The following is an 11,487-nucleotide window of genomic DNA, read 5'->3' on the forward strand; positions in this document are numbered from 1 at the left end:
GAGTGGATACAACCATGTAAAACGTGAATAATCGTCCACAAAAGAGACATAGGAGCGATATGAATTAACTGGCGAAACGGGTGACGGCCCCCATAGATCACAATGAACCAAATCCAATATATGTAAAGCATGTTTATTATTATTAGAAACTGACAAGCGACGAGACTTAGCAAGTTCACAAGGAGAGCAAATATTTGGTTTTGTCAACACACTAGAAACAAATAAAAGTCCAAGTTTATTTAACATAGAAATAGTGTCAAAAGACACATGTCCCAATCTGGAGTGCCAAAGTTCAAAAGAGGCACGCGGCTTGGATTCGGCAAAAAACGCATAAGATTTGGGAGAAGTGGCTAGAACATAGAGCCCACGATCACATTTTCTTTGTGCTAGGACCTGCTTTGTTGTTCGATCCTGAATAAAAAACAAAGAAGCAGAGAAAAGAACATCCACAGGATTGTCACGCGTTAGTTTACTAATGGATAATAAATGTTTGGTGAGGCGGGGAACCACCAAAACATCCTGCAAGTAAATACCATTACCAATTTTGGAAGAACCAATAGAAGAGATTCTGAGTGTATTACCATTTCCAAATTGGACCGAAGAGTCGCCACCATACGGCTCGACATTAGACACCGATCCGGTGGAAGACACCATGTGATCGGAGGCGCCGGAATCAACAAACCAATCTAGGCCGGAAGGAGTAACTTGGCACTTGGCTAAAAAAGCTTTGGCGAGATCAGCATCACGCACGGGTGAAGGGGACGCAAAAGATTGAAGTTGAGGGCACTGGTTCGCGTAGTGGCCATTTTGGCGACAAAGTTGACAATGAGGTGGTCGACGTCCACGACCTTTACCACCACGAAACGAGCGACCAGCCCGACCCCGACCACCATTCGAACTCGAGGAGGAGTGGTGTCGGCAGAAAAAGCAACCGAGGGAGTGGTGTCGCCGTGAATGGATTTGAGAAAAATTTCATGACCCTCGACCCTAGCCAACAAGTCGCGAAACCCAAAAACAGCCCCGGAAGCACGGATGGCGGTGGAAAAATTCTCAAACGAGGCACCGAGACCGCAAAGAAACCAATGGGTTTTGTCAGTTTCCTCCACCCCTTGACCAATTGCGGCAAGTTGATCACAAATGGACTTCATTTTTGGCCAAATTCTGAAACGGTGGAGGAACCCTTGGTAAGATGGCGTAGTTGATCCCGAAGATTTTGGGCACGCTCTAAGGAGGAGTTGTCGTAGGCGGCTTCAAGGGCTACCCAAATGTCACGAGCTGTTGAGAGGTCCACAATCTTAGAAAAAGCTTCTTCTGTGAGAGAAGCTTAAAGAAGAATAACAGCCCTTTGATCGGTGGAGACCCACTCTACCAAGGTCGGCTTGTTATCAACCAAATTGAGGGCGGTGGGGACGGAACGGAGCCGTCAACATGACCAAGAAGTTGTTGGTATTGTAAAAGAGGGACCATTTGATTCTTCCACAAAATGTAATTTGATGAAGAAAGGCGAATGGTGATGAGATGCAAGATGGTGTCAGACATGATGATGAAGCTGAAGGGTGAGGAAAGCTAATGGGTGGGAGAGGAAGAAGAATGGAGGGTCGGTTTTAGAGGGAGGGAAAAAGAAGGTTGGGAGTTACAAGGCTTGATACCATATGAAAGTTAATGAAAAATTCTCTGTTGCAGATACACAGATACACGATGATACATAGGTAAATAACTTACATGAACACCCCTCTAACTAATAAATAACTTACATGAACACCCCTCTAACAAATGAATATATACATAATGGTACAAGAACTATATTTATCTAATAGGCTCAATTAATTTAATGGCAATAGGCTCAATTAAGTCAATAGTAATGGTTTGCTAGCAGGCATCTATGTGTGAACTAAAAAACAAGAGGTTGAATGAAATTTTTTTTGAAGTAATGCATGTAATTGGTTTTTAAACTAATAATTAGGTAAGAGGCTCGATTAATTTAGTGGCAATGCGTTCAATTAAGAAATGGTAATGGGTTTGGAAGGAGCCTTCTATGCTTGAATTAAATAAAAACAAGAGGTTGAATGAAAAAAATATATATATACACGCATAAAAAAAGCAAAAGATTAAATGAAAAAAGAGAAAAAAAATAGGACTAAAGAGGTTAATGAAAAAAGAAAAAGAAATACATGCATAAAAAAAGAGATTGAATGAAGAAAAGAAAGAAATAGGACTAAAAGAAAATGATAGAAGTTTGGGTGTAAAAAAGGTCGAACTCATACCAACTCAATGGAAAAAAATGAGGGAGCGCCTTCTACCAAGTATCCAAAGGGTCGAACTCATAACACCTCATTGCAAAAAAAATGAGGAAGCACCTTCTACCCAACTAAACTAAGGTCATTCACAATGGTAGTCGTACGAGGGTTTAATAGATTAAATATGAATATAATATAGAGAAGAGACAGTATGGAGTTGAATGGTCATACAACTGTGCAATAGATTTCTAATGAAAGTTTATGATTTTTTTAAGAATTAAAGTGAATGCCTACATTCTCTTTTCTACTTGGCAATCCATAGAACTCTCCATAGGGTTAATCCATTGGAGATAGCCTAAGGATGATATTTAAATTTTCTTACATAAACAGATAAATTCGTTAATTTTTTTTCCTACATTTTGTAGACGAAATCGAATAGTGAAACGGGACCCCTCGGTACCCATGTCTAGGGGTGTTCGTTTGGATGGATCGGTTTAATCTGATACGATCAAATGAATCCAAAATAATTTCGGTTTTTAAAACATAGATCCAAATCGTCCAAACTAAATTCAAATCCGATCCGATCCAACCAAATTATAATTCGGTTGGATCGGTTTTTTAGAATTCGGTTTTCAAGAATCAAAACATTTCAACAAATATATAACTTCAGTATTAACTTACTCTATAATATAAACTAAAAAAATATTGTTTAATTAGTTGTGAATTAAAACTTATAAATAACTATCAAGAAAAATATATTATATATTACTATTTTATAGACAATTTTTTTTTATAAGAAGTAGATATTAAAGTATTATAAATGATGAAAATTTTTAATATACTAAAAGAATAATTTAGTAAATTTATAAATTATTAAAGATATATATTAGAAAGAACAAAATAATAAATTGCAATTCGGTTTTTTTGGACTATTCGGTTTTTATAATGTAAACCAAAACCAATCCAAAATAATAATTCGGTTTTGCTAAAAATCAATCCAAAAATCCGAATATCCGAACCAAATAGTCTGATCCAAATTGTCCAATTGAACAATTCGGTTTTATCCAAATAGTGAACAGTCCTACCCATCATGGACTTACATTGTTGTAAACTAGTTGGACCCTTGTGGGACATTCGTGTAACCTCACATATGGGAATTAAGCATTATAAACCTGTATAAGTTTTTTGTATATCAGAGTTACTTCAAAATATAAATTTGGAATATCTTCTAAATGATAAAGCGCTATGCACGTCGTAAAATGAGAACATAAAGCTTATTAATTGTCACAAAAAAACATACATATGTGGTACTTTTATGATTATGGAGCCATAGAGGACGATCATTTATTTAAATCTTCATTGATAATATCCGCCTCAAGATTTTCAGTTCAATAAGCCACAATAATTCTTAAGACCATATGTGTCTTTCTTTACGCCGGACATACAGAAGTACTCCATGAACTCTCCGTAATCAAAAGGCTTGAACAGCAACGGATGCTCTTCGTCCACCATCTCTTTTGGGGGCTTCACGGTTGTGCCGATTTTTGGCAACGAAAATAAACCAACCGAAAGTCGAGTCTTGCTAGCATTCATCACCACCCTATGGAATGGAGCATGCAATCGCCCATTTGACAAAACCTGCATCGTCAACATCATGAACTTAATATATATACTTACGATATGAACTACTACAAATTTGCTTTCAAGATGTGCAGGTGTGTAAGTAAGTTTGACCTAAGTTCATGAATTAAATATACTTACGTTAAAGCTTTCTCCTGCCATGACAACAAATGAATTCGGTGAAACATTTACCGTAATCCAATCACCATCTTTTGTTCGAATCTCCAGCCCTTGAATACCATTTTGATGTAGAATAGTGAGGATACTTGTATCAGCATGAGAATCTAATCCCATATTAGATTCACTTGGATCTGCAACTCGATATTTCATCACCTTCAGATGGTAATTCGTTGCTTCCAAGTGGTCTTCCAAGTATTTCTCCAAATTCAACCCTTCAAACACCATTGTCTTCACCATTTCATCCAATTCCCACAGCTTCTTCGAGTACGTCTGGATTGTTTTCCTGCATACCACAGTTGTATATAAGCTTTTCTCATTCACGTATTTTGAATAGACCTGGCAATTCGTGTATTCGTGTCATGAAAACGTGTCAGCCATGAATTTGACACGATACGATTACAAGATGAGAAATAAGTTTTATCTCAATTTTTAAGATGTATTCGTGTCGTGTCGTGTCTCTCACAGATTCGTGTCTAATTGTCAGGTCTAATCTTGAAATTAAACTATGAATTAATAAACAAAATAATAGTTTATGCACATACGAAAACTTGGGGTTCCCTTGTGACCACATGAGACTGGTGAAGTTGTCAACTTTTTCTAGGACGTAAGGTGCGTCGATGCCCATGCTTTCGTAGAGGGGCATGAATGCGATTTGTCCTATATAGCCATGAAAGTCACGATCAGAGGTGTTTTTTTGCTTGGTTTCCAGTGGGAGATCGAAAAGCTGTTCCAGTTCATGAAATACGGAGTTTTGAAGGTCGGGTGAGATCTTATCAAAGGATGCTTCGAAGCAACCATATTCTTGAAGGGCTTGAAGGGCTACGGTTTTTGCAGAATACCAGATAAGATCGCCTGAATTCTGGATGTTCAGCTCTGAGAAATTAACCACAGGAAGTTGAAATGGTGTTTCTGAACCCATCTTCGTTTGAATCTTTCTTCTTCACTGAGTTTCTAACTACTAAAACATTTTCTTTTATAGTGCATTCATAAAAGATTTATCTTTGGTAAAAAACATAAACCAGCGAGAAAAACTGAATCTAACGTAACAACCAATTTTAAGAATCCCCATACTTTTGGCTACGTACGTCGACTCTTTATTCTTAAGTTGAATAAAAAAGAATTTAATTTGGCAGCTACTTCATAGATTAATCAGAAATATTTAATATTAGTTAATTTTGTAAGAACCTAAGAACATATTTCTTGTAGCCTAACGTAACCTATGGTGATGGTGGGTCCATTGAGACTCATATATATATATATATATATATATATATATATATATATATATATATATATATATATATATATATATATATATATAAATAAATGTTGTTGTCCGGATAATTGACCATATTTTGATTATTAATACGATATATAATGACCGCTACTCCAAAGAGTATTACACCCTTGATCGTAAAATATCGATTCCTGTTGAACCTTGTGTTGAATCGGGTATAGAACCAATAGGCAACGTTTGGTTACAATTTAGAATCCGCTATCATCTCACACAGCTCCTAACTGATAAAAGAAAGAAGAACTCGTCTTCTTTCTTTTTTGATTACCTTCCTCGCGTATGTATAAGACCGAATCCATTTGATTTCTAAAAAAGGACCAGAAAAACTTTCTAGTTATTTGTTTAAAATATATTTAAGAAAATAATGGTATGTTATCGATAACGTGATAAATGGACATGTCATTAATGTGTTATTAAAAAATGTTTGTTTATTGGAACCGGTTTATCTTTCTTCTTTCAGAGTCTAATATTATTGTTATTTTTAAAAGATTAAAGCTTATGATTGTTGCATTAAAAAATATTAAAATTGAAATACATTGTAATCTTTTGTTTTTGTTTATCGATGGAAATCATGGAATAGATAACCATTCCATTCGTAGGCCATGAATGAAAACCAATGTTTTAAAAACTGGTTTTTTAGTTGAACCGGTATGGTGATCGGTTCCCGGTTCAACCGGTTTAACCAGTTCGACCGCCGGGTCAACCGGTTTCTATAATTTTCATCTCTTTTCTTATTTTTCTACACATACATACATATATAAATTTGATGTTTACTAGTTCAAACATTAAAAAATACATAAAAATAAGTTGTAGATCAATCTAAATACATTAAAATAACACATAACCATAAGTTTTAGTGTTTTACATCAATCCATATACGTAAAAAAGAAAATAAAATATAATACAGAAAAAAATATAATTTTAGATGAATACAAACACATCAAAAAACATTATAACATTTACCATATATTTTTATTTAGAGAAAACTAAATAGATTTGAAAAAAATCATCAAAGTTTATTAAGCAAATAGTCCTTTTCCATGTGTTTTTATTCGGTTTAACCGGTTCAACGAGTTTATTTTGACAGGTTCAACCGGGTTTTCCTAAAAACCGGTCGGTTCAATCCAATTCAGAAATCGATATAAAACCGGTGATAGTTGAACCGTTCTCTCCCCCGATTCCCAGTCCAACCGGTTCGACCGGCCGGTTCAAACTAGTTTTTAAAACATTGATGAAAACTCACCATATAAAATGAATAACATTTTCAAAGGTATGATCTTATAGAGAAGAACAAATATGGAAGTTGTGTTTCCAAAAAAGTAGTATAGGAAACAATAACCAACGCCCTTTACTTTGACTTTGCCATTATTTTTAACCTTGATTTTTATAATTTTATTTGGAAACCTATAATTTTCCAACGTGATCTTAATTGGTTTTATTTGAATTTTTATATACTATTTTTTTTTTGTTTTAGTTTAATTCTGACTTTATTAAATGTTATTAAAATAATATATATATATATATATATATATATATATATATATATATATATATATATATATATATGTTATTAAATGTTATTAAAATAATATATATATATATATATATATATATATATAATATTTGAAGCAAAAATTAGATAAAAAACATATAGATGTGATACTAACAGTATCAGAATCGGATAAATATCTTTATTTGTGTCATACTATACCATAAACTAAAAAAATTATTATTTTTAATTAATGTTGTAATATAAAAAGTTCTTACGGTCATCATCAGTAGAGTCGAAAATGATGAGTTTATGACTGCAAATGCACCACCACAAATAAAATAATTGTAACATCTCAAAATTCATGACCAAAAATTTCATTTTTAATTTAATGATTCATAAAACAGATTACTGAAAATATCATCAATGTTATCTCATATCATGAAAAACCATAAGTCAAACATCTCAAAAGCATATCATATGAAAATAATGTCAGAGTACAAATACCAAGAATCTCGTGTGCGGAAAATTGTATGTGTGATGCGCTGCAGTCATGCCGGCCCCTTCCCTTTCGAAGAAGAAGTGTCTGAAACCAAAACTGAAAACCGTAAGCACGAAGCTTAGTGAGTTCCCCCATCATACCACATAAACACATATTGTCAGACATATCTGGGTGCCCGACCTACCCTACTGAGCATACCTGGGTGCTCAACCTATCCATGTTAGGCATACCGGGGTGCCCAACCTACCCCTATCAGATATACCGGGGTGTCCGACCTACCCTTGTCAGGCATATCTGGGTGCCCGACCTACCCTCCGGTTTATCTCAACCGGTTACGGGGACTATTTCACCCCTACCACTACCACATAATAACATATCATAAACATACTGTTAGGCATATATGGGTACTGTCTACCCCTTCGGTCTCTTTCAACTGGTAACCGGGGACTATTTCACCCCTCCTACCACTATCACATAATATCATAGCATACTAGCACATAAAGCATAACAGATAGTGACATACCAGAGAATTATCACAAAGACAATCATCCCTACTATAAGTACCTACTAGTGGGTCGGCATTGGTGCCTTAGACCCACTTCTACTAGAAGGTAACTCACCTCATGCTGTTGAACTCCACTGCAAGAAATCCTTAGCTGTTGTCCTGGCAACTCCTCGAGCTATCAATACCAAAATATCATCCAATTAGCAATTGGGTTCTATACCATGGTCCATAATCCATACTTGGGGTAAAATGACCATTTTACCCCTGGACCACAAGATACTTAACTAAGGCCCAAGTCCAAAACCAATCAAGTCCAAAACTCCAAAATCCATAAAGATCCACTAATTGCCCAATTTTCCAATTTGGGCCCAAACCCTTTCATGGGCCTTTCCCTAAAGCCCATTTTTTTCTTAATCATTATACATGTCCATAGATATGTTGGGTTATGAGCATTACGTCAATCCTATGGTGTATATGCAAACCCTAATGCTTGGATCTAGTTTTTCTAATTGTACATGCAATAATGTCCAAGACTTGCAAACCCTAATCTAGCATACAATAAAAATCAAAATCAACATAATTAAACTAGTAAGAATGTTACCTTTGATTGTAGCTTGAAGATCTTGAGCTTTTAAGAACTTTACCACCTCAAGTGTGATGCCTCTAATGAATCACAAACACCAAAGCAATTGGATGATCTTGGAGAGAGAAGGGGAATGCTCAAAATCGGCTCTATGATCTCTAGGGTTCAAGTGGTAGCCCAAATTATGAAGCGTAGGGTCCTTTATATAGGTGAGGAATTAGGGTTTCAGTCAAAGACCTCATCCGGTTGCTTAGGCTCTAAGCAGCCCACAAGAATCTTCCAGAACCTTGGCCCTTGGACGAAATCCTTATGGGATCCCATAAGATTTCGTCCAACCCCTTCAAAAGGATTCCTCGGCACATTATACAATTATCTTATAATTACAACTTCAGTCCCTTTAATTCAATTAACCTCTTTTGACCACGAATTAATTCTAAATTAATTCTTGACCAATGTTAATTAAATAATATGATTTCCCTTTTAATATATTATTCATATAATATATTAATAAACCATAATAACCTCTTTCTCCATTATTCATCCAGTCAAGTTGCTCTGGTGAAGGCAACCCAAAAGGACCATGCTACAGTTGGGTCAAGTATATACCAAATATAGTTATGGGCTTAGACACCTAATCCAACAGTCTCCCACTTGGATAAGTCTAATAACTATAAATGCAAGTATGACTTCAAAAACCGATTAGCAATCGTAGCTCTCAAAAGCCGCTATCAAACTCTGACACGTCCTTTAGATAAGGGATCGTATATTCCTCCGTTCTCAAGATATCGTGTGGACAATCACATGGGATATAGTCATACTCATTGTCCAGCAGTTTTTTTTCTCAATCTCTGATCTGTCTGACATAGAACTTAATTGAGCACATCAATTTAGTCCTGACCGGGCCCGACACATAAGTCAAAACAAAATCCTCGAGGGGCCCAAGATATCACTTTTAACCTCGTAGGATAAAAGGAACAGATAAACTTTGACTTGTATACTTGTACTATTTACTCATCAAATCGTACACAACAATGCGCTTTATAACATCAAGTTACTATTGCGTTTACGCATTATCAATGCACAACCGACTCATAAACAACAACTCATATATCTAGGTTTAAAGACTATATGATATTATCATCTTACAATCACTCGTGATTAATTCCATGAAGTGATTCATGTGAGTGCGGGTTTGATCCAATACTCAAATCATATTTCATAAGCACTCATGAACGTTGCAGCAAACTTTTGCTATGTCTAAATGCTTCGACAGTCTACAAGCCAATTCATAACAGTCTTCTTTCATACTTACTTCCAAAGTATGATCGACGGTGGATAGTTTAAATAATCTTATTATTTAGGAAGTCAAAACATGCAAAGTGAAACAATAATAAATAATTGACACAAGACAGTAACATTACTTATAAATAAAACACCTTTATTTAATCATCAAAATGTCAATTACAATTTATCTATTACAAGTTTCTAAAAGCTATCTAATCACTAAAACTAATATCGTCCTTCGCCCAATGCTCCTAGCGTTCTGCAAGTGCTTAACCCTACTTAGTCCCTTCGTAAGGGGATCTGTTGGGTTATCCTCTGACGATACCCTCTTTACTACGAGGAGTCCCTCTTCTACCCGATGTCTAATGAAATGATATTTTCTGTCAATATGCCTGGATCTGCCATGATCCCTCGGTTCCTTGGCTAAGGCAATCGCACCTTCGTTATCGCAGAAAATCTCCATAGGCTCCTTTATGGCCGGTACAACTCCAAGGTCTCCGATGAAGTTCTTTATCCATATTGCCTCCTTCGATGCTTCGCTCGCTGCTATGTATTGTGATTCGCACATTGAATCAACTACGGTCTCCTGCTTGGAACTTTTACATGTCACTGATCCTCCATTTAGGGTAAAGACCCAGCCCGACTGAGATCAGAAATTATCCCGGTCAGTCTGAAAACTAGCGTCACTATACCCTCACACTCTCAATTCATCACTCCCACTAAGGATAAGAAAACAGTCTTTAGTCCTCCGCAGGTACTTAAGAATGTTCTTAACTGTGGTCCAATGTGCTCTACCAGGATTCCCTTGATATCTACTTACCATGCTCAAAGCGAAGGCCACATCAGGGCGAGTACATGTCATAGCATACATGATCGAGCCAACTGCGGAAGCATAAGGTACTCTGCTATCTCGGCATCGGTACTCGGGCTTTGAGTCTTACTCAACTTGGTATTGCTTTGGATTGGTAACTCCCCTTTCTTGGAATTCTCCATGCTAAAACGTTTCAACACTTTATCCAGGTAAGTACTTTGACTAAGTCCTATTAGTCTCTTACTCCTATTTCTCAATATCCTTATCCCTAAAATATAGGCAGCTTCTCCGAGGTCCTTCATAGCGAAACACTTCCCAAGCCAAGACTTAACCTCATGTAAGGTTGGGACGTCGTTTCCTATGAGTAGTATGTCATCCACATACAAAACGAGAAAGCTAACTATACTCCCACTAGCTTTGTCATATACACAGGACTCATCCTCGCTTCTCGAAAAACCAAATCTTTGACTTTCTCATCAAAACAAAGATTCCATCTGTGAGATGCTTGTTTCAATCCATAAATAGATTTCTCAAGCTTACACACTCTATTCGGGTGCTTTGTTGTTGGATTATGTGTCTAAGCCCATAACTATAATTGGTATGTACTTGACCCGAGAGTAGCATGGTCCATTTGAGTTGCCTTCACCAGGACAATTTGATAGGATGGACTTTTGAGAAAAGGTTATTTACGATTTATTAATATAGTATATGTTATAATATATTAATATGAAATCATATGATTTAATTAGTGTTGATCAAAAATTAATTTGGAATTAATTTAGTGATCAAAAGAGACTAATTAAATTAATGGGAACTAATTGTGTAAATTAGTTATATATATGTTTTGGGTTTATGATACATGTTGGACTAAATTTATGGAAGAATCCATAAAGAGTTAGCCCACTTGAATCATAGATCATGGATAATAAGCCCAAGAGAATGGATTAGGGTTTTACCCATGACTCTTGGATTCCTAACATAT

At 35.8% G+C, this 11,487-nt stretch overlaps 1 pseudogene; it reads right to left on the bottom strand.

Moving 5' to 3' along the window:
• Positions 1-3,620: 3,620 nt before the first annotated feature.
• LOC145107153 (putative 2-oxoglutarate-dependent dioxygenase AOP1 pseudogene) lies at positions 3,621-4,956 on the bottom strand (annotated as a pseudogene).
• Positions 4,957-11,487: the final 6,531 nt, after the last annotated feature.

Source organism: Lactuca virosa, chromosome 4 (genome assembly GCF_052849685.1).
Source record: "Lactuca virosa cultivar CGN04683 chromosome 4, Lactuca_virosa_CGN04683_v6, whole genome shotgun sequence".
Classification (NCBI taxonomy): domain Eukaryota; kingdom Viridiplantae; phylum Streptophyta; class Magnoliopsida; order Asterales; family Asteraceae; genus Lactuca; species Lactuca virosa.